Raw genomic sequence first — 27,768 nt, forward strand, 5'->3', positions numbered from 1 at the left:
TATTTGATAATACATAAATTTTAATCAGCATGTATAGTAATGAATTATTACCTGCAAATGTGCTCATTACACAGAAATGGGAATGTTGTGGCCTTCTGGGCTACTGTATAGATCCAGAGTGGCCCTTGGTCATGAATAAGTAGATCAGGGACATAGAAAGGTTGCGATGGGCCCTGGGACAAAAAGTGGAGATGGGTTCCTGCCCCTCACCCACCTCTCTGCCTTCTTATTTGGAGAAATGGCAGGGGGGAGTGAAGAGCAAGCTGCCACTCTGCTGACAGGCCCCCTCTCCCTCAGGGGCCCAGGGACACCCCCCATTCAATTACACCCACCCCCCTGAAGTAGATGTTCTAGAAACTTCTGTCAAACCGGCAGCTATGTCTTGTGCGTCAATGTCAATCAGTAGCAAGAGGGATGTATATGCTTCTTCTGTCTTCCCCCAAGTGTTTCAAAATGAGCAGTACAGACTGAGTTCTGAGCTCTTGGGCTCAGAGGATCCTGCTGTGCACATACGTGAGGTGCTTCTGCTGGCACTAGTCTTCTGGTGCTTGGCAGGGACCACCACCGCCATGGCTAAAGGTCCCTGTCTTTTCCAAGGACACTTCATATGCTCCCCATCACGGGCTCTAACGCTAACTTTGGAGGATTTGAAGCTGCATGTTCCCCAAGGCAGCATCTGTTAGGGCAGCGGGAGCCATCCATGGGTCTGCAAAGCTGTGATGAACATAGATAAGGCAGCTTGGAGAGATTAACTTTATTGAACCATGGTGGGTCTTGAGGGCTCAGCTCTAAGAAGGGGTTAGTTGTCATTTCCTGCCTGAAACGGAGGCTTCTGTCTGACCTGTAGGAAATGTCTGCATGTCCAGTAGCAGAGTATGTATTTCTGGGCTGCTTCCTCTGTCCCAGACGCTTTCAAGCCCTAGGGATGTGAGTTGTTCTTTCTCCAGCTGTCCTGTTCTCACTCCAAGCTCTTCCTTTGAATGCAAGTGTGAGGGCTCAAGTGGGCATCAGCCACTGTCTGAGCTGCCCCTGAGTGGAGTGCAGAAGCATGTCATGGGGTGCCCCGGGCTTCTCCCCTCACCCCACCAAGTCCCTCATGGCACCTTCCTTTGTTTCTGAACAATATTGCGCCCACAGTTGGATCGGAAGAGACATGAGACTTTGCCTCAGCACACAACCCGACAGGCTGCGCTTCTTCCACCAAGCAGGCTGTCATCTCTTTTGTGCCTTGGAGACAAGCTGCCTCAAAAATAAACTGGAGCAGCTAACATACCCGGAGCTTGTTACAAATGTGTTAAAATCTAATGGTAAGCACGTGCTTCATGCTCCCATGAGCGAGAGTATCTCAGGAAGAGAGAGACAGAGAAGAGAGGCAGGCAGAGCCAGCGGGAGAAAGAGAGAGAGGAGGCAGCAGTGAGACAGGCTGGCAGCCTTGTTTCTTACAGGGGAAAAAAAATAATCAGGTTCCTCAGTGTCTGAGAGGGAAGAAGTAAAAATCTCAAGTTACAAACTGAGAGGCCTATTCTGGTAACTTCAGAAAAAACTAGCCAGCCCTTTGCTACAGTACCTATTGCCAGATTAAGGTGTGCATAACCAAGGTAAATGTGGTAAGTGTAAGTGTAAGGTAAGTGTGTAAAAGGATTGTAGATGCTGTTGCATCATCTTCTCGGTGGAGCGGGGATTCTGGCGGCCTATTCAGACCATTGGGGAAGCCCTGTTCTGTCATAGGTGTGATTGGCGGGTCTATGGGAGAGGACCTTCTCTGCAGTGATGCTCAGGCCATGGTCATCTCTGCCTTGGCAGGACCAGCTGGCCCCCTCCTTGCTGGTACTCAGATACCTAAAAGGACAGATTTACCCCTCAGGAGCTCCTGGACCTTGCACTTCCTGGTGCCTCTCCAGAGCTTGTTGCATTCACCAATCGTCCCTCTGTTTGCTGAGTCTACCAGTCACCAATCAGGGGCTTTACGAGTACCAAAAGAAATAAAAGGGTCCTCTCTGGAGCCCCCTTCTCTAGAGGAGAGCTGGTCTTGTGGTAGCAAGCATAACTTGTCCCCTTAGCTAAGCAGGATCCACCCTGGTTGCACATGAATGGGAGACTAGAAGTGTGAGCACTGTAAGATATTCCCCTCGGGGGATGGAGCCACTCTGGGAAGAGCATCTAGGTTCCAGGTTCCCTCCCTGGCATCTCCAAGATAGGGCTGAGAGAGATTCATGCCTGCACCCTTGGAGAAGCCACTGCCAGTCTGTGAAGACATTACTGAGCTAGATATACCAATGGTCTGACTCAGTATATGGCAGCTTCCTGTGTTCCTGTGAGCCCTCTTCTCTGGCACCCCCCAAAGCATGGTGTCTCTAGGCCCAGGCATATGAGGTCTATTGGGAAACTGATTCTTGGATGACTAGTAAAAACTGCATTGTTTTGGTGTGCCTTTGCCACGTCTGATGACTAAAATTTATTTCTCCCACTGATTTATTTCACCTGCTGCCTTTTAAAATATTTGATCAATATATTGCTATGTTTTCATCTTTGTTATGTTAGCCACCTTGGGGGTCCTGCTGGTGGGACAGAAAAGTAGGGTAGAAATATTATAAATAAATAAAAGTAAATATTTAAATTTATCAGTTTCCCCCCAAATAGAGCCACCTTAAAAGGGAAGACAATACATGTAGTTTGCTGGTACCCTCCAGCCACAAGAATCCTAATCACCCATCTTCTAAGTCTTGTCATATGGCAAGGGACCTTCCATAGGCAGATCAATGAAAGGGTGCAGAAGAAATCCCAAAGAAACAAGGCCTACGTGATGACATTGTGTTCCTAATGTTACAACCATTATTTCTCCAAACCAGTTAGCCATGCTTTTCCTCCAAAGGCCAATCTCTGGAATTCCTGCAGTGATCCATTTCATGGAATGGGTCTGGAATCATTTATGCCCAGTCCTCATTAGTGCTCACACCATCTTCACGGCCGTTTGGCAGTTATAGTACCCATTAGTGTCTGGGTAGGCCATGCAATGACATCTGTTACATGGCTCTTTTACCCACCTGCTGATGTGATGATATCATAAGTTAGTAGCGGTGCCAGGAGAAGAACATGCAGCACATTACTGACAGATGTTTTGGTTCCAGCAGTTGTGGCTGATAGCTTTTTAAAGATGGTATTTAGAAAGAAGAAACTGTCGCAGGCTTCCAGAGAGGCATTCTGGCTCTTTCTCTGTTTCTTGCATGCATACCTATCTGAGAGGAAGAAGTGCCTTCCCCACCCCACGGCAAAATGCTGCAATATTAATTTTCTGAAGTTCTCAATAAGCTATTGAAGATTAATTTTAGGAAAAGCCAGGGGATGTGATGGATTGGAGCATAAGCCTGCTTAAATATGCAATATTAAAAATTGATTGTTATCTCTCCTTGTCATACACTCAGCCTCCAGTGACTGGGGCAATGCTAAGGCCCCAGGGGAAGCCAGGAAAACACTCACTAAACCCCACACCCGGTTGAAGAGGGATTCTTAATAACTCATGTCTGCATGCTTGTGTGTTTTAAATGAGCACTATGAGTTTGCATGTTGTATAAGGACAAGCTTTTTTGTATAGATTTAAAGCTGGAATGACAATCTGGAGATAAACAATCATGCACATTTATCTACAGGACTGGAAGACTTTCCTTCCTTTCATTACCCTACAGCCTTCCCCATTATGGGATAGGAGTTGAGATGACCTTTCAGTTGGCACTGTTGGGATGAGCGAAACACAGCATTTCCTGACATCATAGCATTCTAGCTGAACAGGACTTGTGCTGTAAATGACATTGACAAAGTGAGTGCTTTCCTTCTGTTTGTCTGCCAACAAGGAAGCAATTAGGGCCAGTCTGCATGACCGGACTGGTATGTTGAGCAAGTGGGCTCAGGGAGTGAGTGTGAAGTTCAGCATGTGGTAAAGTAGCTCTTGGTAGGAGCTTGTGACTCAATTCATGTTTTCAGAATTCCTCCCAGTTAAAAACTGTGCTGAAAGTCCACTTCCATATAACACTGGGTTGCGTTATGAGCTCTGTGTGTGCCATGACTCAGCTGCGCAATCATTTCACCACTAGCTGAACAACTATGAATACAGCCAGTCAACTCAACCCCCATGATCAAAATGCCATTTTGATTGTCAGAGCAGGCTATGAAGGGCAGTCAAATTGGCCAGTTATTGGTACACGGAGATATCACGTGTTCTCCATCAAGTGGTGCTGCTGAGCAACATCCATTCATCTCAATGGGGACAGGGAAAGCCCAACTAAATTGAATGGAAACGTCTCAGCAGCAACGCTTGGTGGACTGTGAACCTGGAGAGAGGCCACCGACTCGTTCCATGCTGCTCTCAGGAGCTGCGGGCCTGACTGAAGCTGTTAATAAATGTGACAGGATCTAGTATCAGTACCTAATCTCCTGAGCCAGGCAGGCTCTTTTAAGACTTTCTGTTTTTCATTTGTAGACGGCTGTTCTGCTCCATGCTACTGGTCTTTTTGTTGTTGTTCTCAGCTGCAAGACAGTGCCAGCCAAAAAAGTATTCCCACCACGCTGAGCCTGACAGTTTCCACCAACCCTGGGATGTTACTAGCCAGTAGTCAGCATTACATAAAAGAAAGAAAGAAAGCAAGAAAGAAGTGGGTGGGGAGAAACCCCGCATGAAGTGGTGTTACTTTATATATCTCCATAAAGAAAGCACTTACTGTGATACATTCATCTTCTCCAATGTCTCTGATTCAAGTGCCTGAAAGAACATTATAAGTTTAATGAATTAAGCCTTGTAACTCTCTTGGAGCTGGGTCAGGATCATTATCCCCATGTTACAAGGAGAGGGAGGGGGAGAGAGGGAAGGGAATGGCACACCCAAAGCAACTCAGGAGGAGCCAGAAGGAACCCATCTGTCCCAGCCCAAGTGGTAAACTATGGCACACACTTGCAATTGTCTGAGTATTATCTAGATTTAATCATTAAAGGATGTGGTATTCAGTTTCTCTTGATAAATATCAGATGACTCTTGTATGGTCACATGGAATAATAGCAGTTATGCCCATCTGGGAAAAAATAATATTAAAAATCAAGCATGTAATTTGCAAAAAATAAATAAATATACAGTTAAAATGGTTCCATGCTTATTTCTGGCCACCAAATTTTTGGGGGGTTTAAGAGGTAAATCCACCTAATGGCACAGCGGGGAAATGACTTGATTAGCAAGCCAGAGGCTGCCGGTTCAAATCCCTGCTGGTATGTTTCCCAGACGATAGGAAACTCCTATATTGGGAAGCAGCAAGATAGGAAGATGCTGAAAGGCATCATCTCATATGTGCGGGAGATGGCAATAGCAAACTCCTCCTGTATTCTACCAAAGACAACCACAGGGCTCTGTGGTTGTCAGGAATCAACACCGACTCAACGGCACACTACCTTTACCATTACACTTCTAACTTTAAACTTGGGATAGTTCTGTATGGAAAGTTTGCTCAGATCCCACAGTGATTTCAATTACTTGGGAAGTTGGCTGGGACCAATACAGGACACACAGCACATATGAACTGCAAGCAAAAAGTTGCCTTATTTATCGATATGTCTATCTTTGTTCCTATCTATCATATTTATATCATTGCACGTTCCCCAAGTGGAGAAGTTTCAGGCTTAGTGATATTTGAGTTTTGCTTTCCATTGGAGAAAAAAGCACTGGAAGCAGTTACTTACATACTGCATAGCACCCGGCTGAGTGGGGATGCACACGCTGGTTCAGTTCAAGTGCAAAGCCTGTCACCACTGCTAGCAAACATGGAGAGATTCTGTGGCTTCTAAGGGTTGTGTCTGCACTGTAGGATGCATCATCCCATCATTCCCTGCTAGCATGGCAAAGGGCTTTTGCACTCAAATAGAAGCAGCATGCATGCCCACTCTTCCATCAGCAGAGAACTCTGCCATTTGTAAGTCAGTCACAGGTTTTGTTGTTGTTGTTGTTGTTGTTATTATTATTATTATTATTATTAATTATTATTATTAATAGACTTTATTTGTTAGCTGCTCCATAACAAATTGCGGCTCACAATACATTAAAAAACATCCAGTAAAAATACATAAAATATGACAAACAAATCACAACACAACAAAAAAGAAAACAAAATACAATACAAGACATTTTAAAAACTTTTTTAAAAAATAGTCAGTGTTAAATAACCATTTTAAAAAGCCTGAGTGAACAGAAAGGTCTTCACCTGGTGTCTAAAAGAACAAAGTGACGGTGCCAGGTGAGCCTCACTGTGGAGGCTATTCCATAAATGGAGTGCCACTACTGAAAAGGCCCTCTCCCAAGTAGTCACCTTGATTGATTGGTTGATTAAGTGCCATCAAGTCAGTGTTGACTCTTAGCGACCACACAGATAGATTATTTCCAGGATGATCTGTCTTCAACTTGGCCTTTAAGGTCTCGCAGTGGTGCATTCATTGCTGTTGTAATCGAGTCCATCCACCTTGCTGCTGGTCATCCTCTTCTTCTCTTTCCTTCCACTTTCCCCAGCATTATGGACTTCTCAAGGGAGCTGGGTCTTCGGATAATGTGTCCGAAGTATGATAGTTTGAGCCTGGTCATTTGTGCCTCAAGTGAAAATTCTGGATTGATTTGTTCTATGATCCATTTGTTTGTTTTCCTGGCTGTCCATGGTATCCTCAAAAGTCTTCTCCAGCACCAAAGCTCAAAAATGTCAATGCTTTTTCTATCTTGCTTCTTCAAAGTCCAGCTTTCACATCCATAGAGTGTCATGGGGAAAACCACTGTCTGAACAATTCTAATCTTTGTAGGTGTAGACACGTCACGGCATCTAAATATCCTTTCCAAGGCCTTCATTGCAACCCTACCAAGTGCTAGTCTGAGGTGTATTTATTGACTGCTGGATCCTTAGTAGCCAACTACTTCACCCCTTTTGGCAGGGGCACTTAGAACAGGAGCTGCAAAGAAGATCTTAAGGTTCAAGTCAGGACATATGGAGCAAGGTGCTCTCTCAGATAACCTGGTCCCAAGCCGTTTAGGGCTTTAGAGGTTAAAACCAGCACTTTAAATTGGATGCCAGAGACAGACTGGGAACCAGCGCAGCTGATGAAGCACTGAAGTGATATGATCAAAATGCCTAGCCCCCATTGCTCTATTTACTAATGTAGAAGTTGAGCATGAGTGTAGGCAAACTGCAGGCACTCCTACACGGAAGCAGATCTGTTACTCACATCAGATCTAGGGAGAGAGATCTTACATTCCAAGGTGCTAGCTCTGGTGCTGCTTTTCTTTCCCTCTGAACCTGTCCCGAACTGATTTCTTCATATATTAGTTGTCCTCCTCTTAGCTGGGGATGGGGTCACGTTCTCCAAGCTCTAAGAATCAGGGTTGATTAGAGGTCATCTAACAATGAGCTCTCATGGAGGTAACTTCAAGTAACCATCCTGGGTTACTAGGACACAAAACAAGAGTCACTCAGAATCCATTCCACCATTCTTTCCCAGAAGGAAGCCAAATGCAATTTTAAAGCTCCTAGACATACATAAAATTTAAATAGTAATAATAAAATAAAACAAACAAACAAAGAACTTAAGTAACAATTGTTCACATCAAAACGCTTTGGCATATCTGATCCCCCAACCTTTGTGGCATGCAGATCTGCCTTTACTGTTTATCCTGCTGCCCTTCTTTTATGCTATAGTTTTCCTCCAAGGGTCTATGAGATGATAAAAAGCGCATTTGAACCTCTTATGCTTTTGTGTCAGTTCTGCAGGAGTTCTGGAGAGAAGAAAAAGCCCCTGGTGGTGCAGTGGTAAAACTGCCGCCCTGTAACCAGAAGGTTGCAAGTTCGATCCTGACCAAGGGCTCAAGGTTGACTCATCTTTCCGAGGTTGGTAAAATGAGTACCCAGAATGTTGGGGGCAATATGCTAAAATCATTGTAAACCGCTTAGAGAGCTCCGGCTATAGAGCGGTATATAAATGTAAGTGCTATTGCTATTGCTAAGAAACATTTGTGTTAAGAGCCAGGTTGAAACAAAGCCAGTTGAAATTGGACAGCTCAATTTGTAGTGAGTTTGTAGGGGAAACCCCTGGAAATGCATCTGCATGTGCAGTGGGAGCTGCTCTTAATATGGTCCCTTTCATATGTAGTCACCAGGCCAATGCTGGTCACCAACATAAAGGTGTGGTGCTGTCATGACATCAAAACTTGCCACAAGGGGTGGAAAATGCATGCAGTAAATGGCTTTCCCATTTATGGCCTCTGCATGCTGCCACTGCTATGTGGAAGCAGCAGCCTCACATGTTAGGCCAGACATGTGAGAATAGGACCTTCGACAACACTAGCGACTGTTTTTATTAGTAATCAGATTCACGAGTTGAGTTCAGCTTTTCAAGGCTGTATGGAGTCACCCCCACTGTCCCTACCTCCTCCACTGAGCTTTTGCGAAAGAAAGATTGCAAGGCACCTGTCATTTCTCTTTGTTCCTATCAGATACAAAATGACTTCCTATTATGAGCAGGCTCTGCTCTGATACAATCCCAGCAACTCTGGTCTTGACTTTCCCTCCATGGCTTATCTCTCTCAACACAAGAAAAGGGTCAGGTTATTACATTGGGAGTACTGTATTCCCACTTGGTTGTTACATTCCCCTCCAGAACTAATATCTTCCTGCTAGCTGTCGCCTTTTTAACGTACAGACTTAACTGAGGATCAAAGCACTGTGCACAAGATGAAAACAACATGAGCTCTATGAATTGTGGATCAGTGTGTGGTCTGCAAAACAGCAAATTGAGAAGTCTTCCAAAAACAAGATACCCACTATGGGGCCATTCACATGACCTACCAGGCGGGCGGGTGGGCAGCAGGGGGAAGGCTTTCAAAACCTTGCCTTCCCCCCAGACGATCCTTGTAAGCCTGGTGGGAGCACGCTCTGCACTCGCACACGATCAGCCCTGCTCCATACAGGACTCATTGTCCCAGCCTCTGAGAATCCCACAGTGCACTGCACATCAGGTTCAGTGCATTGAGGGGATTCCTCCAGGGGATGGGCATGCTAGGCACCCATCTGCAAGTAGCTTGTGCTGACATGTGAGATTAAGGGCCCTTAACCTCAGATAGGAGCCAGGTGTGGTGCTGGGTTTAGCTGTGGCACTGGGTTTAGCATCGCAACACCTTCAGGATCCTCATGGCTGCTTGTGAGAACAGCCTCTGTATCTGTCAGTCTACAAAGGCCAAAGCAAAGAGAGAACAGCAATAGGGAGGCCATGATGAGATTGCTGGAAAGAGACATTGACAAAAAACTGGAACCACATAAATGCTGAGCAACAAAAAATCCAAAGCAAGGCTCAGAACAGATGATGTGAAATTCTGCATGGTTTGTATTTTGGAATTAAAATATTGCCTTGCTGTTGATCAGGATGCCTCACAAGCCAGGGCAGGAAGGAGGATGCTTATCCCAAAGTTTTTATGTGATTACCTGCTCCTTTCCCCTTGGTGCATAACAGCCCGCACCTCTGCCCTCGTTCTCGAGTTTTTCCAAATGAGAATTGCCTGAGTCACCCACCTGTGGCTGAAACAAGGTGGTGGTGGTGGTGGTGATGGATGGAAACATCAAGAAGGATACAGAGATTTTTAAGGAGAGAAAGGGAGGAATTCTGATCCAGATTGGTTAGTGTGGCTGCTGAGATTAGGAGTTGGTCTCTTTCACCCCATCCTGAATTTAAACCTCTTAATGTCCCAAGCTGTTAGTGGTGCTGGCTCAATTATTCCAGATCTGCCTCATTCAGGCACTGGGCTCTTCTGTGTCTCCATTGTCTTTTCCCACTAAAGTTTACATAAAAAGTCCTGTTGACATCCTGACTACTTGGTAACCCCTGCAGAGAGACAGGGGATGAATACGCTCCCCTGCCTTGCACATTTCTTCTTCCTGATCCATCATCATTAGCAAAGATAAGCGTCAGAGCCCAAGTCATTAGGCGGCTGTTCCAAGATAAACAATTCTTTTCATCTTTAATTTACAAGTGGTTATAGAGCCTCTTTGGGGTGCGCAGGGTTAATTAAGAGCTGAATTAGATGGAGATGCAGCTCCCCAAGGAGATGCAATTAAAATATTCTGACATGTAAAAATAAAAATCTCCTAATTTCCCAATAAACAGTGTTTGCTGCTTGAGCTTGTGAGTGGTGACCACTCCAAATAATCACCAGGGATTTTTATGCACAACAGGAGGCTATCCACATGATGGGAGAAAATTGGGTTAGCGAAGGCTAGCCCGATTTTCTCCCATCGTGTGAACCACCGGGCTTGGCTGTGAGCCCGGTGGTTCTTGAGCAGGTCACCCGCTACAGTACCTCTCCCCTTAAAGCGGGCTTGAGGAACGAGCGCACCGCAAACCCGGGTTTTTTAAATCATGAGTAGCCGTGCCGTGGCTCTGCGCCACGGATACTCATGAGGAGACCCTTGACCTGGAGGCTGAAAAGCAGCCTCCCGGCTCTGGGGTCTCTCCAGCTGGAGCTTCTGGAGGCCGCGTGGCCCCCGATCCTCCCAGCCCCCACCGGCTCCATAACAGAACTGGCAGTCGTGTGGGTGACCGATGCGGCCGCCCAGGGTTGCTGACCTGCTTGTGTGCGGGGAGAGCAGTCTAAGCCCGCTCTCCCCGCTAACCCCCTAGAGGCGACTCTCATGGATCGTGAGAAGAGCCTCCAGGTTTTACTGCGTGTTTATGGGGAGGCTTTACTGCGAACTCAGAGTTGTCCCCACAAAAAGCTACAAATAGTGGATTTTTTTTAACCTCAGATATATTGGGCTACACTCTAATGCGCAGTGAAAAACCCAAATCGTTTGTGAACTGCTCCCTGATAACTCGCAGGGACTATGGGGTAAATCTAGATGATATGTCAACTAGGGGTGTGCGAATCAATTTGGGTACAGATGGATTTGTACCCAAATCTAGCTGATTTGGACAATTTGGTGACAGAACAAATCACCCCTGTGGTCCATTGGCTAGATTCGAGTCCAAATCGAGTCACGACAGATTCTATTTGAATCGATTTGAAATTTGGATTCCTAGAAGTGGAGTTATGGAGCAAAATGTGTGGTCACTATTTTTCAAGTGTTTGGATTCTTTGGTGTACAATAACCTTTCCTCAATGAATCTCTATGAGGATTCATTGCATACCTTCATTTCTTTTATTTCTTTTATTTTATTATGTTCTAGGATTTTTCCAAGTGTTTAGACTCTTTGGGGGCTAATAACCTTTCCTCATAATGAATTCCTATGAGGATTCATTACACACCAAAGAGTCTAAACATTCTATTAAAATAAACCAGTGTGCCCCAGTGTGTGTGTGTGTGTGTGTGTGTGTGTGGTGAGTTGACACACGGCAGTTGACAGTTGGCACTGTTCAATGACAATCAAAATGAACAGAAGAAATGAAGGCGTGCAATGCATCCTCATTGGGATTTCATTATGAGGAAAAGTTATTATACACCAAAGAATCCAAACCACTTGAACAATAGTGACCGCACATTTTGCTCCATAATTCCACTTCTACAAGTGCTAGAACTTAGCTAAAAAAAAAATAAAAATAAAAATCTGAGGATCTATGTTAGGGTTAGGATAGGGCGACACTAAATCCCCATTATTTCCTATGGCAGAACAATACAAAAACTAAAAAATAATCATTCAAAATCAACCAAGTGCACCACTGCCTTGAAATTTGGGTGGTAGGTGGCACCCATGGGTACCACACAAATATGGTGCCCCTAGGGCCTTTATAAGTGGTCTGAATGGATCCAAATTGAATTGAATCAAATCCAAATAGAATCTGGGGTTGTTCAGGGGGACAGATTTGGACATAAAACAAATCAGGGGTGATTCAATTTGGGCAAAATCAAATCAAATCAAATCTGAATTAAAAAATTGAATTAAAAAAATCAATTCATGCACATCCCTAATGTGAACGCACCCCTTCCTTTCCGGAGGAGATGCTAATTAAAGGGCTTCAAAAGCCCCGTGTGAAAAGCTTCCTTGCCAGGGCATTGCTATATGTCCTTATCAAGATCTATAGCACAAAATACCAGGCACTATTCAAGTGCACCATTTAAAAAATGCTGCCTGCCCCAGTCATTAACGTTAACTATGTTTCCAGTTGTTGCAAAGGATTACCATCACGGAACTTGGCTGCTTTTGCAGAATCCCGATGTAAAGCACAGTTAAAAGGATAAGGCAGCAGTATGAGGCCTCTGGGTCTATTTCCAGCCACCTAGGCATGAATGGTCAACATGTGTTAGGACTCAGGCATATGTTAGATACCTACAGTGTCTCTCTGTCCATCTATCTCTTGTATTTACCCAAATAGAAAATGAGTCTGATTTTAAGACAACCTCTTTAAAAATATAAGTTAAATATAGGTTACACCTGCATTTATCCAAAAGGAACAGGACTCTTAGATACACCCCCCCCCATTTATAACATCAAATAACTTGGAAAAAACCTAGTCTTAGATAGCTACTGTAATGATCTATCTAATTACCTATCTGGCGAATCCACCTAATAGCGCAGTGGGGAAATGACTTGACTAGCAAGCTAGAGGTTGCTGGTTTGAATCCCTGCTGGTATGTTTTGCAGACTATGGGAAACACTTATATAGGGCAGCCGTGATATAGGAAAGATGCTGAAAGGCATCATCTCATACTGCATGGGAGAGGGCAATGGTAAACCCCTCCTGTCGTCTACCAAAGACAACCACAGGGCTCTGTGGTCTCCAGGAGTCGACACCGACTCCATGGCACACCGACTTTACCTTACCTACACAGATAGCTGGCACAGATATATCCCCCCTCTTCTTTACAGGAAGGAAGGAACAAAGACTTCTGCCTTTGTTTTCTGCTGCCCCCTAGACAAGTTGCAAAAGGAATGCTGCTCCATGGTCACCACAAGAAAAGAGCAGGAGATACTCGGGACGATCTGCCTAGGCTCTGAATCCTTGTTAAAAGGAGGCAAAGACAAAGATTCGGGCTTAACCTAATCACCAGATTTAGCAGCACAAAGCCAGCTGCTGCAGAAGGACACCATAAACTTTAATCTACGGAGGACTTGGCTGGGTCCTGTGGCCAAGGTTGGATTCCATTCTGAGCGGGCACACCTGTTGGCAGATTTTGAATGCCTAGGCTGTAGCCAGGGGAATGTGACTATGCCAGACTTGCCGTACAAACAGCCAAGGACTCTCTGTCTGAGCAGATTTTGTTTTTGAAAAACGTATATTTAATTAAAAACAGGCAAAAACATCCTTGTGTGTGAGGGACCTGTTGCCCGTATTTCAAATGACTCCTTACAAGGAGACGGAACCAAAAGAACATTTGATCCCTCTGTGCTGCATCTGGGTAGACAGTAGCATTTGCAAGGCCTTCTGTGGGCAAATGTTTTACAAGAGCATATGGTGTCAGTAGCACGGAGGGAGGGGGTGCAATCTGCACAGTCCCTGCTTCACTGTGAACTCCTTGTGGGAGGCAGGCACAGTCTGATCAGTGATCTCCTGCAAGATGGACACATTACCAAACATTCCACTGTTCACCCAATCTGATAACTCCAGGCTTAAATTTCAAGGGAAACACACCGACAGAAGCTTTTAATTTGCTGTCATCAGAGTAGCAGTGACTCAGCTCCAAGGCTGATGTGAGGATGAATGAACGAGGGAACTGGTGCTCCCATCCTGAGTCTTTCGGGCGATAAAAAGGACAGCATCAATTTTTCCTCAAATGTTGATATTCACCTCAGAATTAGCACATTCAACACTGCCAAATAAATTATATCATAAAAGTACCTCACCAAATATTTGAACAGTTCTGAAGTGGTTTTACATTGTTTTGTTCCCCTGGCTGCTTTTTCTTCTCTGTGATATTTGTCTTTATTGCTCTCACAGGGCCAGTTTCGGTGATGTGTCTGAACCAGCCCCTCTGCTAGGGATGTGAATGTCCGGATCCTGCTCCCTCTCCTGGCATGCTTTCCCACTTGGAATAACTCTCTCTCTCTCTCTCTCTCTCTCTCTCTCTCTCTCTCTCTCTCTCTCTGTGTGTGTGTGTGTGTGTGACAGAGAGAGAGAGAGAGAGAGAGAGAGAGATTTGAACTCCTTCCTCACACACAATTTAAATACAGCATTAAGCTCTGGTGTGAGGGGATAGTTTGGGCAAACTAGTTCCTCATGCAGTCATGAAACACGGGAAAGTGTGTGGAAAGAATTGATGCAGGCTGCAGGAGTAGGTGGATGTATCATCTGCTTCATCCCCAATCGTGTGTGGACTGACCTACTGTCCTTGGCTATATTTGCTCACATTGCCATTTAATCCAATTGGTAGCAAAGAAGGCCAGCGGCAAACATGCAGTTAATCAGCACAACTTCACCTTCCAAAACTAATGAGGGCCAAACTAGATGCGACCTGGGCAGGGACAGCCACCACTCAGACAAGGGGAGCAGTGAAGGTCCTGGGGCCAGCAGTGTCTAGGGTCACCGCCCCCCGCCCCCGGTGGTGTATCTTGCACTCTTGCAGCGGCTGCCCCCTTTCATAATACCTGTTGTTATGCGAGCACTTCCAGCCACCTTGATGGCTGTGCTCGTCCCCAACTCTGTGCTAACCGCTCTTCAACTGAGCCAATGTGGCCTGATGACATCACTGAGCAGAGCTGCTCCAATCCCAGTGAGAACAGGTGGCTCCCTTAAGGCAGGTCTGTTTTTGCGGGGATCTTGCTGAGACAGGGCAGCTCTGTCTCACCAAGCTGACACAGCCTCACCAGAACATAAGAACATAAGAACAGCCCTGCTGGATCAGGCCCACGGCCCATCTAGTCCAGCATCCTGTTTCACACAGTGGCCCACCAGATGCTGCTGGAAGCCACAGATAGGAGTTGAGGGCATGCCCTCTCTCCTGCCATTACTCCCCTGCAACTGGTACTCAGAGGCACCCTGCCCTTGAGGCTGGAGGTGGCCCACAGCCCTCTGACTAGTAGCCATTGATAGACCTCTCCTACATGAAGTCATCCAAACCCCTCTTAAAGCCATCCAGGTTGTTGGCTGTCACCACATCCTGTGGCAGAGAGTTCCACAAGTGGATCACGCATTGTGTGAAAAAGTACATCTGTTTGTTGGTCCTAGACCTCCTGGCAATCAATTTCATGGAGTGACCCCTGGTTCTAGTGTTGTGTGAGAGGGAAAAGAATCTCTCTCTCTCCACTTTCTCCATGCCATGCATGATTTTATAGACCTCTATCATGTCTCCCCGCAGACGTCTTTTTTCTAAACTAAAAAGCCCCAGGTGTTGTAGTCTTGCCTCATAAGAAAGGTGCTCTAGGCCCCTGATCATCTTGGTTGCCCTTTTCTTTACCTTCTCCAGTTCAACAATGTCCTTTTTAAGATGTGGTGACCAGAATTGTACGCAGTACTCCAAGTGTGGTCGCACCATAGTTTTGTATAAGGGCATTATAATGTTAGCCATTTTGTTTTTAATCCCCTTTCTAATGATCCCTAGCATGGAATTTGATTTTTTCACAGCTGCCACACATTGAGTCAACACTTTCAACGAGCTGTCCACCACAACCCCAAGATCCCTCTCCTGGTCCGTCACCGACAGCTCGGATCCCATCAGCGTATACTTGAAGTTGGGTTTTTTTGTCCCAGTGTGCATCACTTTACACTTGCTAACATTGAACCGCATTTGCCATTTTGTCGCCCACTCCCCCAGTTTGGAGAGATCCTTTTGGAGCTGCTCACAATCCGTTTGGGATTTCACTACCCGGAAGAGTTTGGTATCATCTGCAAATATGGCCACATCGCTGCTTACCCCTGCTTCTAGATCATTTATGAATAAATTAAAAAGCACCGGTCCCAGTACAGATTCCTGGGGGACCCCACTTCTTACTTCCCTCCATTGTGAAAACTCTCCATTTATACCTACCCTCTGTTTCCTGTCTTTCAAACAGTTAGCAACCCACACATGTACTTGTCCCTTTATCCCATGACCGCTAAGTTTCCTTAGGAGTCTTTGATGAGGAACTTTGTCAAAAGCTTTTTGGAAGTCCAGATAGACTATGTCAACTGGATCACCTTGATCCACACACTCGTTGACACTCTCAAAGAACTCCAAAAGGTTTGTGAGGCAAGATTTACCTTTGCGGAAGCCATGCTGGCTCACTCCCGGCAGGGCCTGTTCTTCTAGCACCAGCACAGTGATGATGTCATCAGGCTGCACCAGCTCTACTGAAGAGTGGCTGGCACAGAGGTAGCCAGTCACTGAGGTAGCCAGAAGTACTTGTATCCTGTTGGGCACTACCTGCTGCCATTGCCTGGCAAAAGCGGTGGCGGGAGGGGGACCAGCAAATCCTTTCCCAGGGTCCACTCCAACTTTGCTATGGCCCCGAACCTGGAATTTCTGATGGTCTTTTTCAAGAAGTAGTTGCTGAGTCCCCCAGTTTGGATCAGGGCCAGAGCCTGCTGTTCCAGGTCTCCAAGCTATCAGGGGGCTCAAGCAAGGGCAGCACAAGAAAAGGAGACTGCATCTCGATGCATACATGCATGAGAGTAATCCCACTGAAATTAATAGGACTTATCCTTGTGTAAATGTGCATAGAATCGGGCTGCCTCCCAGCCTCTGTGCCATTTCTGTCTGCATGTGAGACTGGAAGGGAGGCGGAATAGCTGTGCAGTCAGGTACAGAAGAACTGCAAACTGTAATAATAGTAAGAACCCTTGCCAAGCAGCAGTTCTTACCAGTAGATTGGGGTGGGGGCAATTCACGTACAGTGTACTGGACCCAGGAAATCTTGTTGGCACCCCTGAACAGGGCTATGACATGGAAGGGAGGACAATTTAACCTGCTGCACCTGCATTGACTCCCTAAATGAAATTGGTCCCCCCAAGCTGTTATTAGCCATGGAAAGGAAAATAGGCACAACAAGCCACAGCTAAGAACAGCTTTGGGGCAATTTGGATCAGTGTGGGAGAAATGGGATAGACCCCCATTGGGCTATGGCCTTGATCCAAATTGCCCTCCTCTGTGACTGCTTTTTGAAAAAGATATCGGGAGTTCCCATCATGGGATTCTCACATCACACCTAGATTGACCAGTTGCTGCATACCTGCTCACGTGCCAAAAGCCCTCCAATCTGCTCATGGGTTCCATCTTTTGGAATAGAAAGAGGATGGGCATGGCCTCAGTTTGCATAAGGGAACATACAGCAGTGTCACAAAACTTCAGAATGCTTTGAAAACAAGAGTTTAATGAATCTGAGCTGAAACTACTTGCCTCATTTTGTGTTCATTTTCATGAGTGTCAAGAAGTGCCTCTCATTTTTGGCAGTTTGTGACTCACTGCAAACATATTTACATTGTTTCAGTGGCAGTGCTGTTTTCCTCATTAGCATCCTCTTTCTTATTCTTCACCATCCTCAGCCTCCTCTGTCCTTAGTGCTGCTTAATCCAGTTGGCAGTGGAGACCATGTGATTCTTGTTGATATCATCGTAACACCACATCTATGGCAATGATGCCACAGACACCTGTAAACAACATCACATGGATTCTCACAGACTGAATTAAAAGGCAGTGTGGCAAATAAGGCCAAGGACAGTGAGGGTAAAGAAGAAGAATGGCACGCAGCAGTCAGAGCAACAAGACGACACTGAGCAACATAAAAACCATACAAATGTTTGGAGAATTCACTTTTGGTGGGGTGTGTGTGTGTGTGTGATCTGGCTGCATTGAATATGCTAATTCTGACGTGAATATCAAAATTAGAGCATATTCAGTGCTGCTCTTTTGTAGGCCTACTCATGATGGGATGAGGAATCCTTTTTTCATTTATCCTCACATCAATTTTAGAGCTGGGTCACTGTGACTTTAATGTTAAGGCAGGAATGCTAATGAACACAATCTGTTTTTTCCTTCTTCATTCTAATTCTGTGCCTTCATTGGAAATTTGTCTGTGTTGGAGTTTTTCTTGCTTCTAGTGCTGCGATTTAGTATCACATGAAAACTCTGAGAAAATCTGTATTAATTTTTCTTTGTGAACCACCCTGAGATTGTTTTAATTAAAGGCGGTATACAAATTTATCAATCAATCAATCAATCAAATCCCCCTGTGTCCCAAAGAAGGTACAACTGAGTACAGGAAATCCTTGTTCCAACATTGCATCTTGGAGTGTGCTCAAAGGACAGTCAACAGTAGCCTCATTGGCTGTGGTTCATGTGCCGTGCAGACACATTAGTGTGGGACTAATGGTGACTGAAGACTCGTGGTTGTATAGACTGCAGGGAATGGATGTGCTGAATGGCTATTCAATCCCTGAAGAAAAAGCCATTCAACTGCAATCTCTAGCACAAATAATCTGTACTTAGCTGGACCACACTATGCCACGGGTAGTTTGCACGCTGGATATGTGTCCAAACTATGTCATCTACCTTGCAAATAACTATGATTGCTAGTAGGCTTAAGGGTCTGCAATGGGCTGAGAACTGAGTCAGGACTGGGTTGGCCTGTGCCCTCTTTAGACATTATCGATGTAATCATGAACGCGGCTTGTAGCACTGGAAGCATGGAGGAAGTCCTGCCCAGTGCTGTCACTCACCCTGCCCCCCCCGCACCCAAAGGTGCACCTAGGTAATTTTGGAACCCGACCACAGCCACTGGAAGTTAAGCACCATCCCACTACACACACATATACACCCCCTGTGACACACACACAGCATTCTATATTTCTTGACTCCTTTCAGATAGACACGTAGGTGTTACAATGTTGCAAAGTTTTGTGTTGTTGTGTGTAAAGTTCATCAAGAGACTAACTGTAGATGCTTGTAGTTTGTGTGTATGTACTATAGAGTATTGAATGTTGGTGTATTGGCCTATGGCTATAATAAAGGGTTTGATTTGAGAGACATCCTGCCATGGGGCAGAGGGCTATCATGACAGCACTGAAATGGCCACAGGTCTTAAGTCATGCTTTGAGGGTATTTGATGCAGCAGCCTTGTTGAAGCCAAGCAGATCTAAGCGTGCCTGGATGACTTACTGGGAATCTTGAGCTCCACCATAGAAGAAAGGCAGGATATCAGTATAATGAATAAACTCAGGGGCATAGTTATAAATGAGCAGATGGGTTCAAAGAACCCGGGCCCCCAAGCTCAGCTCCACCCTCCCTATTCATTATCTCCCTCACTCAGAGGGGTGAACGTGGGCCCCCTCTCCCCTAGCTACGCCCCTGAATAAACTGAAGGTGGGAATGCTGCCGCTAAGAGCACCCAATATTGACAAGATCTCTTCTTTAAATGTCATTAAGAACACCAGTGCCTGATAAAGAATGCACAAGTCCCTCAGTCTGTTGGCTGAATAAAAGGTCTCATGTCCCTGTTATTGTGGGGTTCTGACACAGATATAAACACGGGGCCCTTGCTTCCTGCTCCCCTGGCTATGCCGTGTGCTCCCCTGCCTCCAGGCTGCCAATCTGAGCCACACACATTTCTGCTTATGACCCTCTTGCATCTTCATAGCTCCAGCAAGTGCTGGGATATTAATGATGCTGCCTTTTGATATGCAAACGGAGTGCTCATTACGCCTCTCCCTCACCCCACATCCTCTGAGCTGTTAATTAAAGAGGCTGTGGCAGGCGGAACATTATCAGTGCCTGCAAAACAAACCAACAGAGTCCAAATGCCTGACCCCCTCCTTACAAAGACACACACTATCTACTGTACATCTGCCGGGCTTTGGCCAGCAGAGAAATCAAAACCTAGCCTGCTCTGCTAGAACAGTGGGCTGGCCACTTTCATCTCCATGCCAGTTCTGCATAGGTGGGAGTGGAAGTACTGAGCTGTATAACTGTTCAGGATGTAGTAACATAACTCTGCCCCAGTAGGGAAGTTATTATTTATATAAAGCCATCACAGAACATGGTATTCTACAAAGTAACATCAACAAAAAGAGGATGAAGGAGTATATCTGAAGGAACTGACCATCAAAATGTTGATAGTGACAGGACGGTGGAGGGAAAGGAAGCGAGAGGTCAGGTAACAAGGGCTGTATGGCAGGAAATGCAGTGATGTGTGCTTAGTCTTTGGGCCAAACTGGGCGGGACATGGGAATTCTGTATCTGGAGCTCCTGCTGTCTTTCTCCTTTGCACAAAGTAGCTTGGGAGAGCCCTCATCTGGACTGGGACTGTGATTCTCACCAAAGATGGTGACTGTGTTTTCCCTGTTGGAAATTCCTCCCCCACCAGTTGCTGTTTGCCCTGATTGCAAACATAGAAGCTATTCTCACGAGTGTGCAACACTGGACTGAGGGAGCCCAGCCCAGTTTTGCCCGCTCGTGTGAACCACCGGGATCGCATCAGATCTCAGTGGCTACACAGCGGCAAACTCGCCTAAGTAGCCTCCTGCTAAGTAGCCTCCTCCTCAAGGGAGCAAGCACTCCCTTAACTTGTGTGTCAGCCGTGGCTGCAAGCACACTTGGGGGGGGGGTCCCAGTAATGCATTGCACACTCATGCGGTGCATTATTGCAACTCCTGGGGGTGGGGCAGTTCGACGCGCGGCACGGCGTCCCGGCCCCCGGAGCGGTCAGGTGAGCGCCCACCCAAAGAAGAACAGGAGATCATCTGTGGGGAAGGCAGGCGAAATCCGCCTTCTCCACATACCGCCCTGGAGGTCTTCTTATCGATCCTAAGAAGAGCTCCATATATAGACACATGCAGCCCACCCCCACTGTGGTCCCAATCTGGATCAGGGCCCTCCACAACTGCTTTTTCTAAATATATTATATAATGCATATCACATAATATAGGAAGGGGCTTGGCCACCCCAAAGGGACAAAGCAGCAAAGTGAAGATGCAGCAAAAAAACACAAATCCCCTCTGAGCTGACCTCTGCGACTTCTTCAAGTGGAAAGAGAAAGCTGAACAGTTCTCCTGTCGTGGCAGGGAAAGCTGCTGAGGCCAGGGTGCCCTTGATGGTGAGCCCTGGAGAATTCCTGCTGCAGAGCTTGCCTTCAGCCTGAGGCAAGGTTAATAGGCTGACATGGCAGGAAGAAAGCAACATCTCAGCCTTGACAAGCCTTTGGGGGCTGAAGGGGAGAAGCTGGGGAGGAAAGGGAGGCAGCGACAATCAGATTTCTTGCTCCAGAGGCCTCTTCTCTCACTCCTGACACAGTCTCTTTCCTGCTTACCTCCTCCTACCTCTGGAAGCTTTGCCTGAAAACCTTTATTGCTTTGGGCTGCCTCCTTAGCCATCTTCAAGCATTCAAATGAGTACTACTAGTAGTACTATTAAGTCACTGGATATCAGCCAGTGTTTCTCTACAGAGGCACGTGCTAAACACAGGGAGAGTTGCTTCCTGTGTTTCGGACTCTCCCTGGGCCAGTGTGGACAATACGTATTTTACGGGCACAACCACATGTGATGAGGACGTGTGTGCATGTGACCTTACCATGTGATGCCTCCTTAGCCGTCTTCAATCTGGGGCCGTAGTTTAGTGGAGGAGCATTTGCTCTGCATGCAGAAAGTCCCATGTTCAAACCCTGGTAGGCCTGGGAGAGCAAAAAACAAAAACAAAAACCCCAGAGAGCTGCTGCCAGACTGTGTTGACAATACTAGATGGACAAATCATCTGACTTGCTATAAGACATCTGCTTATATGCACCACCAGCCAGAACTTCGTGCCCCCCTCCCAGTGTTCCCTCATTATGTGTATGGGGGAGGGGGAAGAAGATGGAGATGTGGCCATGGAGTGTGTCAGCACACGGGCGTAGTTAGTTGGCACATTGCTGCGACCCTTCTCCACATGTGCAACTGAACATCTTAAGAGAGCCTGTACTTCCGGTGTATCTTTTAGATATGATTGTTATGATTGCTTATCATTATCATCATTTTTGTCTTGCCCTTCCTCCAAGGAAAAACTATCCCATGGTGCACATGGTGGTCCTCCCCATCATATCTTCATAACTGTGCTGCAGGATAGGTTAAACAAATTTATGGATGATAGCTATATCAATGGCAATTAGCCAGGGTTCTGTGGAGCCTCCATGTTCAGAGGCATTATGCCGCTGAGTACCAGTTGCTAGGAAGCGAAAATGGGAAAGTGCTACGACCTTCAAACCATGCTTGAGGGCTTCCCAGAGGAATATGGCTGGCCAGTAGAGGAAACTGGATGTTAGAGAGGATGCAGGCCCTTTCGTCTGATCCAGCAGGGCTATTCTTATAATCTTATAACCAGTACTATAATAGTCATCTTAGCTTTGCTCTGCTGCCTAGGAGTAGTGCGATCACATAACACAGTACCAACCTGTGGTACTCCAGAGTCCAGATGTTGATGAAGATGTTGCCATCACCCCCAGCCACAGTTGCAGTTCATCAACATCTGGAGTACCACAGGTTGTGAACCCCTGACATAACTTAAGAAGGAGGGGAGAGCAAAGAAGTTAGAAATGACTTTGGCTTTATTTCCCTAATGCCTACCTGCTCCCCTCCCCCGCCTTGGTTCCTGCAGAGTAATAAAGTAATCTTTTAGACAGAACAATCTCACCTCTTGAGTGCGTTGCTCAGAGACTCTGGAGTTGTGGCTCCCCACGAGCTGACCGCTTGGTTGAGCTACTTAAAGGGAAACTTAACCCAAGGGGAGAACTAAGCCTGGCTCTTGTTTGATACATTAAGCCCTGCTACCTACCAAGTATCAGCTCCTGCATTGCGTATACCAAAGCTTGCGTCCTGTTGACAAATTCTTAATAGAAATTCCCCCCTGGTTATCTGCAGAAATATATCCCAGACTGCATGTCTCAAGTTTCTATCCAGCTAAAGCAACACACACTGCATGGGAGATGGCAATGGTAACCCCCCACTGTATTCTACTAGAGACAACCACAGGGCTCTGTGGTCACCAGGAGTCGAAATCGACTTGACGGCACACTTTACCTTTACAGCAACACAGTCAGCCAGGGAGACTGTGAATGAGCACGGCACCCTCTGGCCACGGGGGCCGTTGTATCATTCTGCTTTGGCTTGCAAGTGTGGAGTGTGGCAGCAGGATTGGAGAGGGATGGAGCTATAACCTTGCCAATTAATATGGCTCTAGAGTGAGTTGCCCACAGGATCCCCATTTGCAATCCCTCTGCCTATAAAGCTCCTTTCCCCTTGTATCGCAGGTTGCTTAGTGCAGGGAGTGCTCTCCCCAGCAAGAAGGGAAAGGCAGTGGGCTGTTTGTTTATCTTTCATACGGCTTTGAAGACAGTCTCTGCACTTGTCTCTCTCTCCTGTTGGGAAACATGGATTACTGCAAGAACAAGAACCGCCCACTCTCTCCTCCCATGAAGCTAGTTAGAAATGATACAAACAGCAGGTGCCCTGAAGACAGCAGCAGGCAAAACTGCCTCCCTCTCCTCATTCCTTGGAAAGCACCAAAGGAGTTTCTGATTTATAATCCTCTGCAGCATCTGTAGCTTGCATGTCGGAGAGAGACTTAACAGGCTGGAGCTGGGCTTTGGCTTGCCGCTCAGTGCAACCTTGTGATCAATCTTCTTAATTCAAATAAAAGTATACATATGACTCATATGCCTATATTTCTCCTGAGCTGTATTTAGGTGTAGAAAACCTTTCGGTCATGCTTGTATTCAGCACTTGCTTGCCTTGAAGGGAAAAATATTTCTATCTTTCCCCCCAGCCACGTGACTTTTCACCAGCATCCTGTTACAGTGCTATCAGAGTAGTGCTTAGATTTCATGATTATGGTAAAAAGCTTGCCAATTATGTATCCAAGAGCATGTTGTCAGCATACCAGCCTATGAGTGCTGTCCAGCAGTGATTCAGATCTTCTCTGGTCACAGTGGGCCTCGCCAGTGGAAGCGTCACAGTCCTTTTGGTTGCTATTGGCCTAACTGCTGTGACATAATTGAGGCATTGGACAACCTGGGCAAGGCTGCTGGGTGTTAAGGGAGGAGACTCTAAAATAGTAATTCTGAAATCAATGACCCGTGTTTGCTAAATTAAACTGTCTAAATATTGCCTACATATGATGGGCTTTTTGAACACTACCACATTCGTTCAAATCAAATTAGTTTGGCCCTTTTAAGGAATACAGAGATGATACTACTTGCATATGTGGTTTCAGATTTATGACATATCTACATGTTTCAGAATCTACTCTAATCTAATCTTATCTAATCTAATCTAATCTAATCTAATCTATTATCAAAGGGTAACAACATAATCTAATGAAATTGTATGGTTTACTTGTTTCTCAGTCCCAGGCAGCGTCCAATCCAGTCATTGCTCAGGACTAGACCCATCTTTAGCTTCAGGATTTGTAGTGAACCAAACATGGTTCAGCTCAAGTATAGGAAGCACAAAGCTTTCCCCCAGTGCCTACAATCTTCAGTAGTACCCTGGCATTATGTTCTCTCTGGTCTCCAAGGTGCTGATACAACTAAACTGGGCTTGCTCTAAACTTAAACCTACACACACAGCTTTTCTTTTTCAATCACACACAATATTCTTGTTCAGCCCTTCTGGGATTTGGCACTGATTGAGACATGCACACGTCTTATATTAACTGCTTTGCCAATTCAGCATGTAGTTGCTATTTGACTTCCAGAAATCTGGAGCAGCAATGCTGACCCTCCTAGACCAATTGTTAGCTTATTTTCCAGAGAGAAGAAGAATTATGCGATCACTGTGTGTGTATGTGTCTCTCTGTGTGTCCATATATGTGCCCCCCCCCATAACTTACATGTTTACAATCCAATACAAACTAAATTTACAGCACATAGGAAAGGGTCCTAGAGGATCCTGAAGGGGGTATTTCCCCCCATCCACCATCTTGGTTCATAATGGTGAGCAAGCAGCACTCCTTTAAAACTCATGTGTTGAACAGTTTGATACAAATCAAATTCACAGCACATGAGAGGAGGTTCTGGGCTATTCTGACAGGGAAACACCTATATCAGGCAGCAGCAATATAGGGAGGTGCTGAAAGGCATCATCTCATACTGTGAAGGAGAAGGCAATGGTGAACCCCTCCTGTATTCTACCAAAGACAACCACATGGCTCTGCGGTTGCCAGGAGTCGACACTGACTCGATGGTACCACCACCACCACCATAACCGTTTTGCCTAATATTCTACTTGTTAAAAATACTCAGCCCTATTCAGCATTATTGTTAAAAGATGCTGTATGCAATTACAAGCATCCCTAAGTGCTCTGGAAGTCCCACCTCAGCACATCACTCCCCCTCCCCCACCCTCTTCATGGGTACAAATACAATGGCATTTGTCTGAAGTGGTAAGTGCCACTGTAACCGCGATGGCAGCTGTCACTTGATGGGCCATATGTTGATTCTGTTGCAGCTGCTTGGTACATGTTGGACAATTAAACTACAATTGTTGTGGCTCTGGACATTGATAGGGAGCCTGTAGATGACCAGGCCATCACTGCAGTGGGATAATGGGGGGAAACGAGCCAACTCTGGAACTTGCACAGCAAACCCATCTCTCACTTGTGGAGATTGGCAGTAGCACTTTTGCCTCACTTGTCACTCCAGCCGTATTCAGACATTACATTGTCTGAAGAGAGCCAGTGTGGTGTAGTGGTTAAAGTGCTGGACTAGGACTGGGGAGACCTGAGTTCAAATCCCCATTCAGCCATGATACTAGCTGGGTGACTCTGGGCCAGTCACTTCTCTCTCAGCCCAACCTACTTCACAGGGGGGTTGTTGGGAGGAGAAATCTAAGTATGTAGTACAGCACTCTGGGCTCCTTGGAGGAAGAGCGGGATATAAATGTAAAATAAATAAATTAAAATAAATAAATAAATAAAATTGTATGTGCATACAGGTGGCTGTACACATGCACATACTTTTGCGTGAATGACTGTACTTGCATTCATTTTAAAAATGGATTTGGGTACAGTCTTCTTTAAATGCAAGGTACAGATAGGAAGTGTAGGACTGTACATGCTGTGAACATAATAATTGCACATGCATACAGATCTGTACATGTGCACACTGTACACAGCTTGTGCATGTGTTGAGAATAATGTGTAAATAAGGTTACAGTGAATTAACAAGGTGTGTGTGGGGCCGGGCCAATGAACCTTTCTGTGTGTTCCATTCATAGAGATGAATTGCTTTTCCCCATTCTGCCCCCTGTTAATTTTCATGGTATCTATATTCATTATTGCCAAAAAGTTTCTTGACTGGAAATAATAATTAGTTCCCAAACCTTAGGCATGGCTTGTGAAATTATGGGGAAATGCTGCCATAGACAACTAACGATGATTAATAAAAAAGAAGAAACATGATCAATAAAGGAGATTGGGTAAAATGGCTATTATTGGAATAAGAAATGTAGAGCTGTGCCTGTTCCTTATATATTTTTTCTATACTGTTATATACCCCCCCCCAATAAGCCAGAATTAAGAGAATAAATTTACCTGTAAACTAAAGTAGGACCCAGTGGAAAGATCCTTCATTAGCCTACAAAATAGTTTTTTTGGGGTCGCTCCTATTCTTTTGGTGATTGCCCAATATAGCTATCAGCCTGGTTATTAAATAACTGAGATATAATTGTGGCAAAACCTGTACTTTAAGGATCGCTTGATAGTCACACCTCCCTCAATCCTTTGGGTTGCATTTATAGGTGGTCACAGTCAGATCTGAATAGAAATTAGGATGCCAAGATGGAAACTCCTTGGATCAAATGGCCATCGCCTACTGTGACACTTAGTTTTCTTCCTACATCCCTGCAGGAAAAATTGGATGTGTAATAGGATGCTTCTTAATTCCTTCCCCTTTAAAACACACACACACACACACACACACACACCCTTTATTTATGTAACAGCTATCATATTTTTTCAGAAATGTATAAGTCTAGTTCACATTATCATTAATTGGATCCACCCAAGTTTTGAAGCTGTGCATGCTCCCCATTTGAAATCATGTGCGAGTAAAAAGCAAAGTAGGAGGTGGGGGAAGTGGTTGTGTGTGATACTCCTGCTAAGTAGGAGGGCAGAGGGCCCCTCTCTACCCAGCAGATGCACCCCTGGACTTCTGGGCCAAAGTCCAAGGCCTCCACAACCCCTGGGGGTCCTCAAATACTTTTTAGTCTGTCCCAGGTGGTCAACCGGTGGAGCACAATTATGCTTAATTTGCAGGGGAGGGGGCCCCTCCAAAGGCCTTTAGGTCCAGCCTCCAAAATTACCTAGGTGCACCTCTGCTGAAGTAGCAGGGAAAGCCCTCCTACCCAATGGGAGCCTCACACACAATCACTTTCCCCACCTCCTACTTTGCTTTTTACTAGCACACAGTCACAAAATGGGAGTGTGCACAGCTCTCAGACTTGGGTAGGACACTTGTCCTATCCACTTAATGATTGTCTGAACTAGTCTATAGTGTCCCATTGTCTTCTTTTCTGGACCACTCCAGCTGTTACAAAATGCGTCCCCAGAAAATGAAGGCAATTAGGCCACGATTCATTCAAATGTAAGCATGATTAAGTCCCATTGATTCCAGTGGGAGAGAGTTAAGCATTTGCATGACAGTCTCATTGCCATGAATGGGAAACAAAAATACTTAACTTAGGCTGGATTTTGTCTATCTTGTGCAATCCAGGCATAGATTGTCATGCATGATAATACACATTTCTCTGCTTCTTCTACATGCAGAAAAAGACATGTGTGCACAATGATCATGTGATGATTTAAACATAGTTGCATGCAACTTATTTTATTGTAAAA

This window comes from Hemicordylus capensis, chromosome 1, assembly GCF_027244095.1.
Source record: "Hemicordylus capensis ecotype Gifberg chromosome 1, rHemCap1.1.pri, whole genome shotgun sequence".
Taxonomy (NCBI): Eukaryota; Metazoa; Chordata; class Lepidosauria; order Squamata; family Cordylidae; genus Hemicordylus; species Hemicordylus capensis.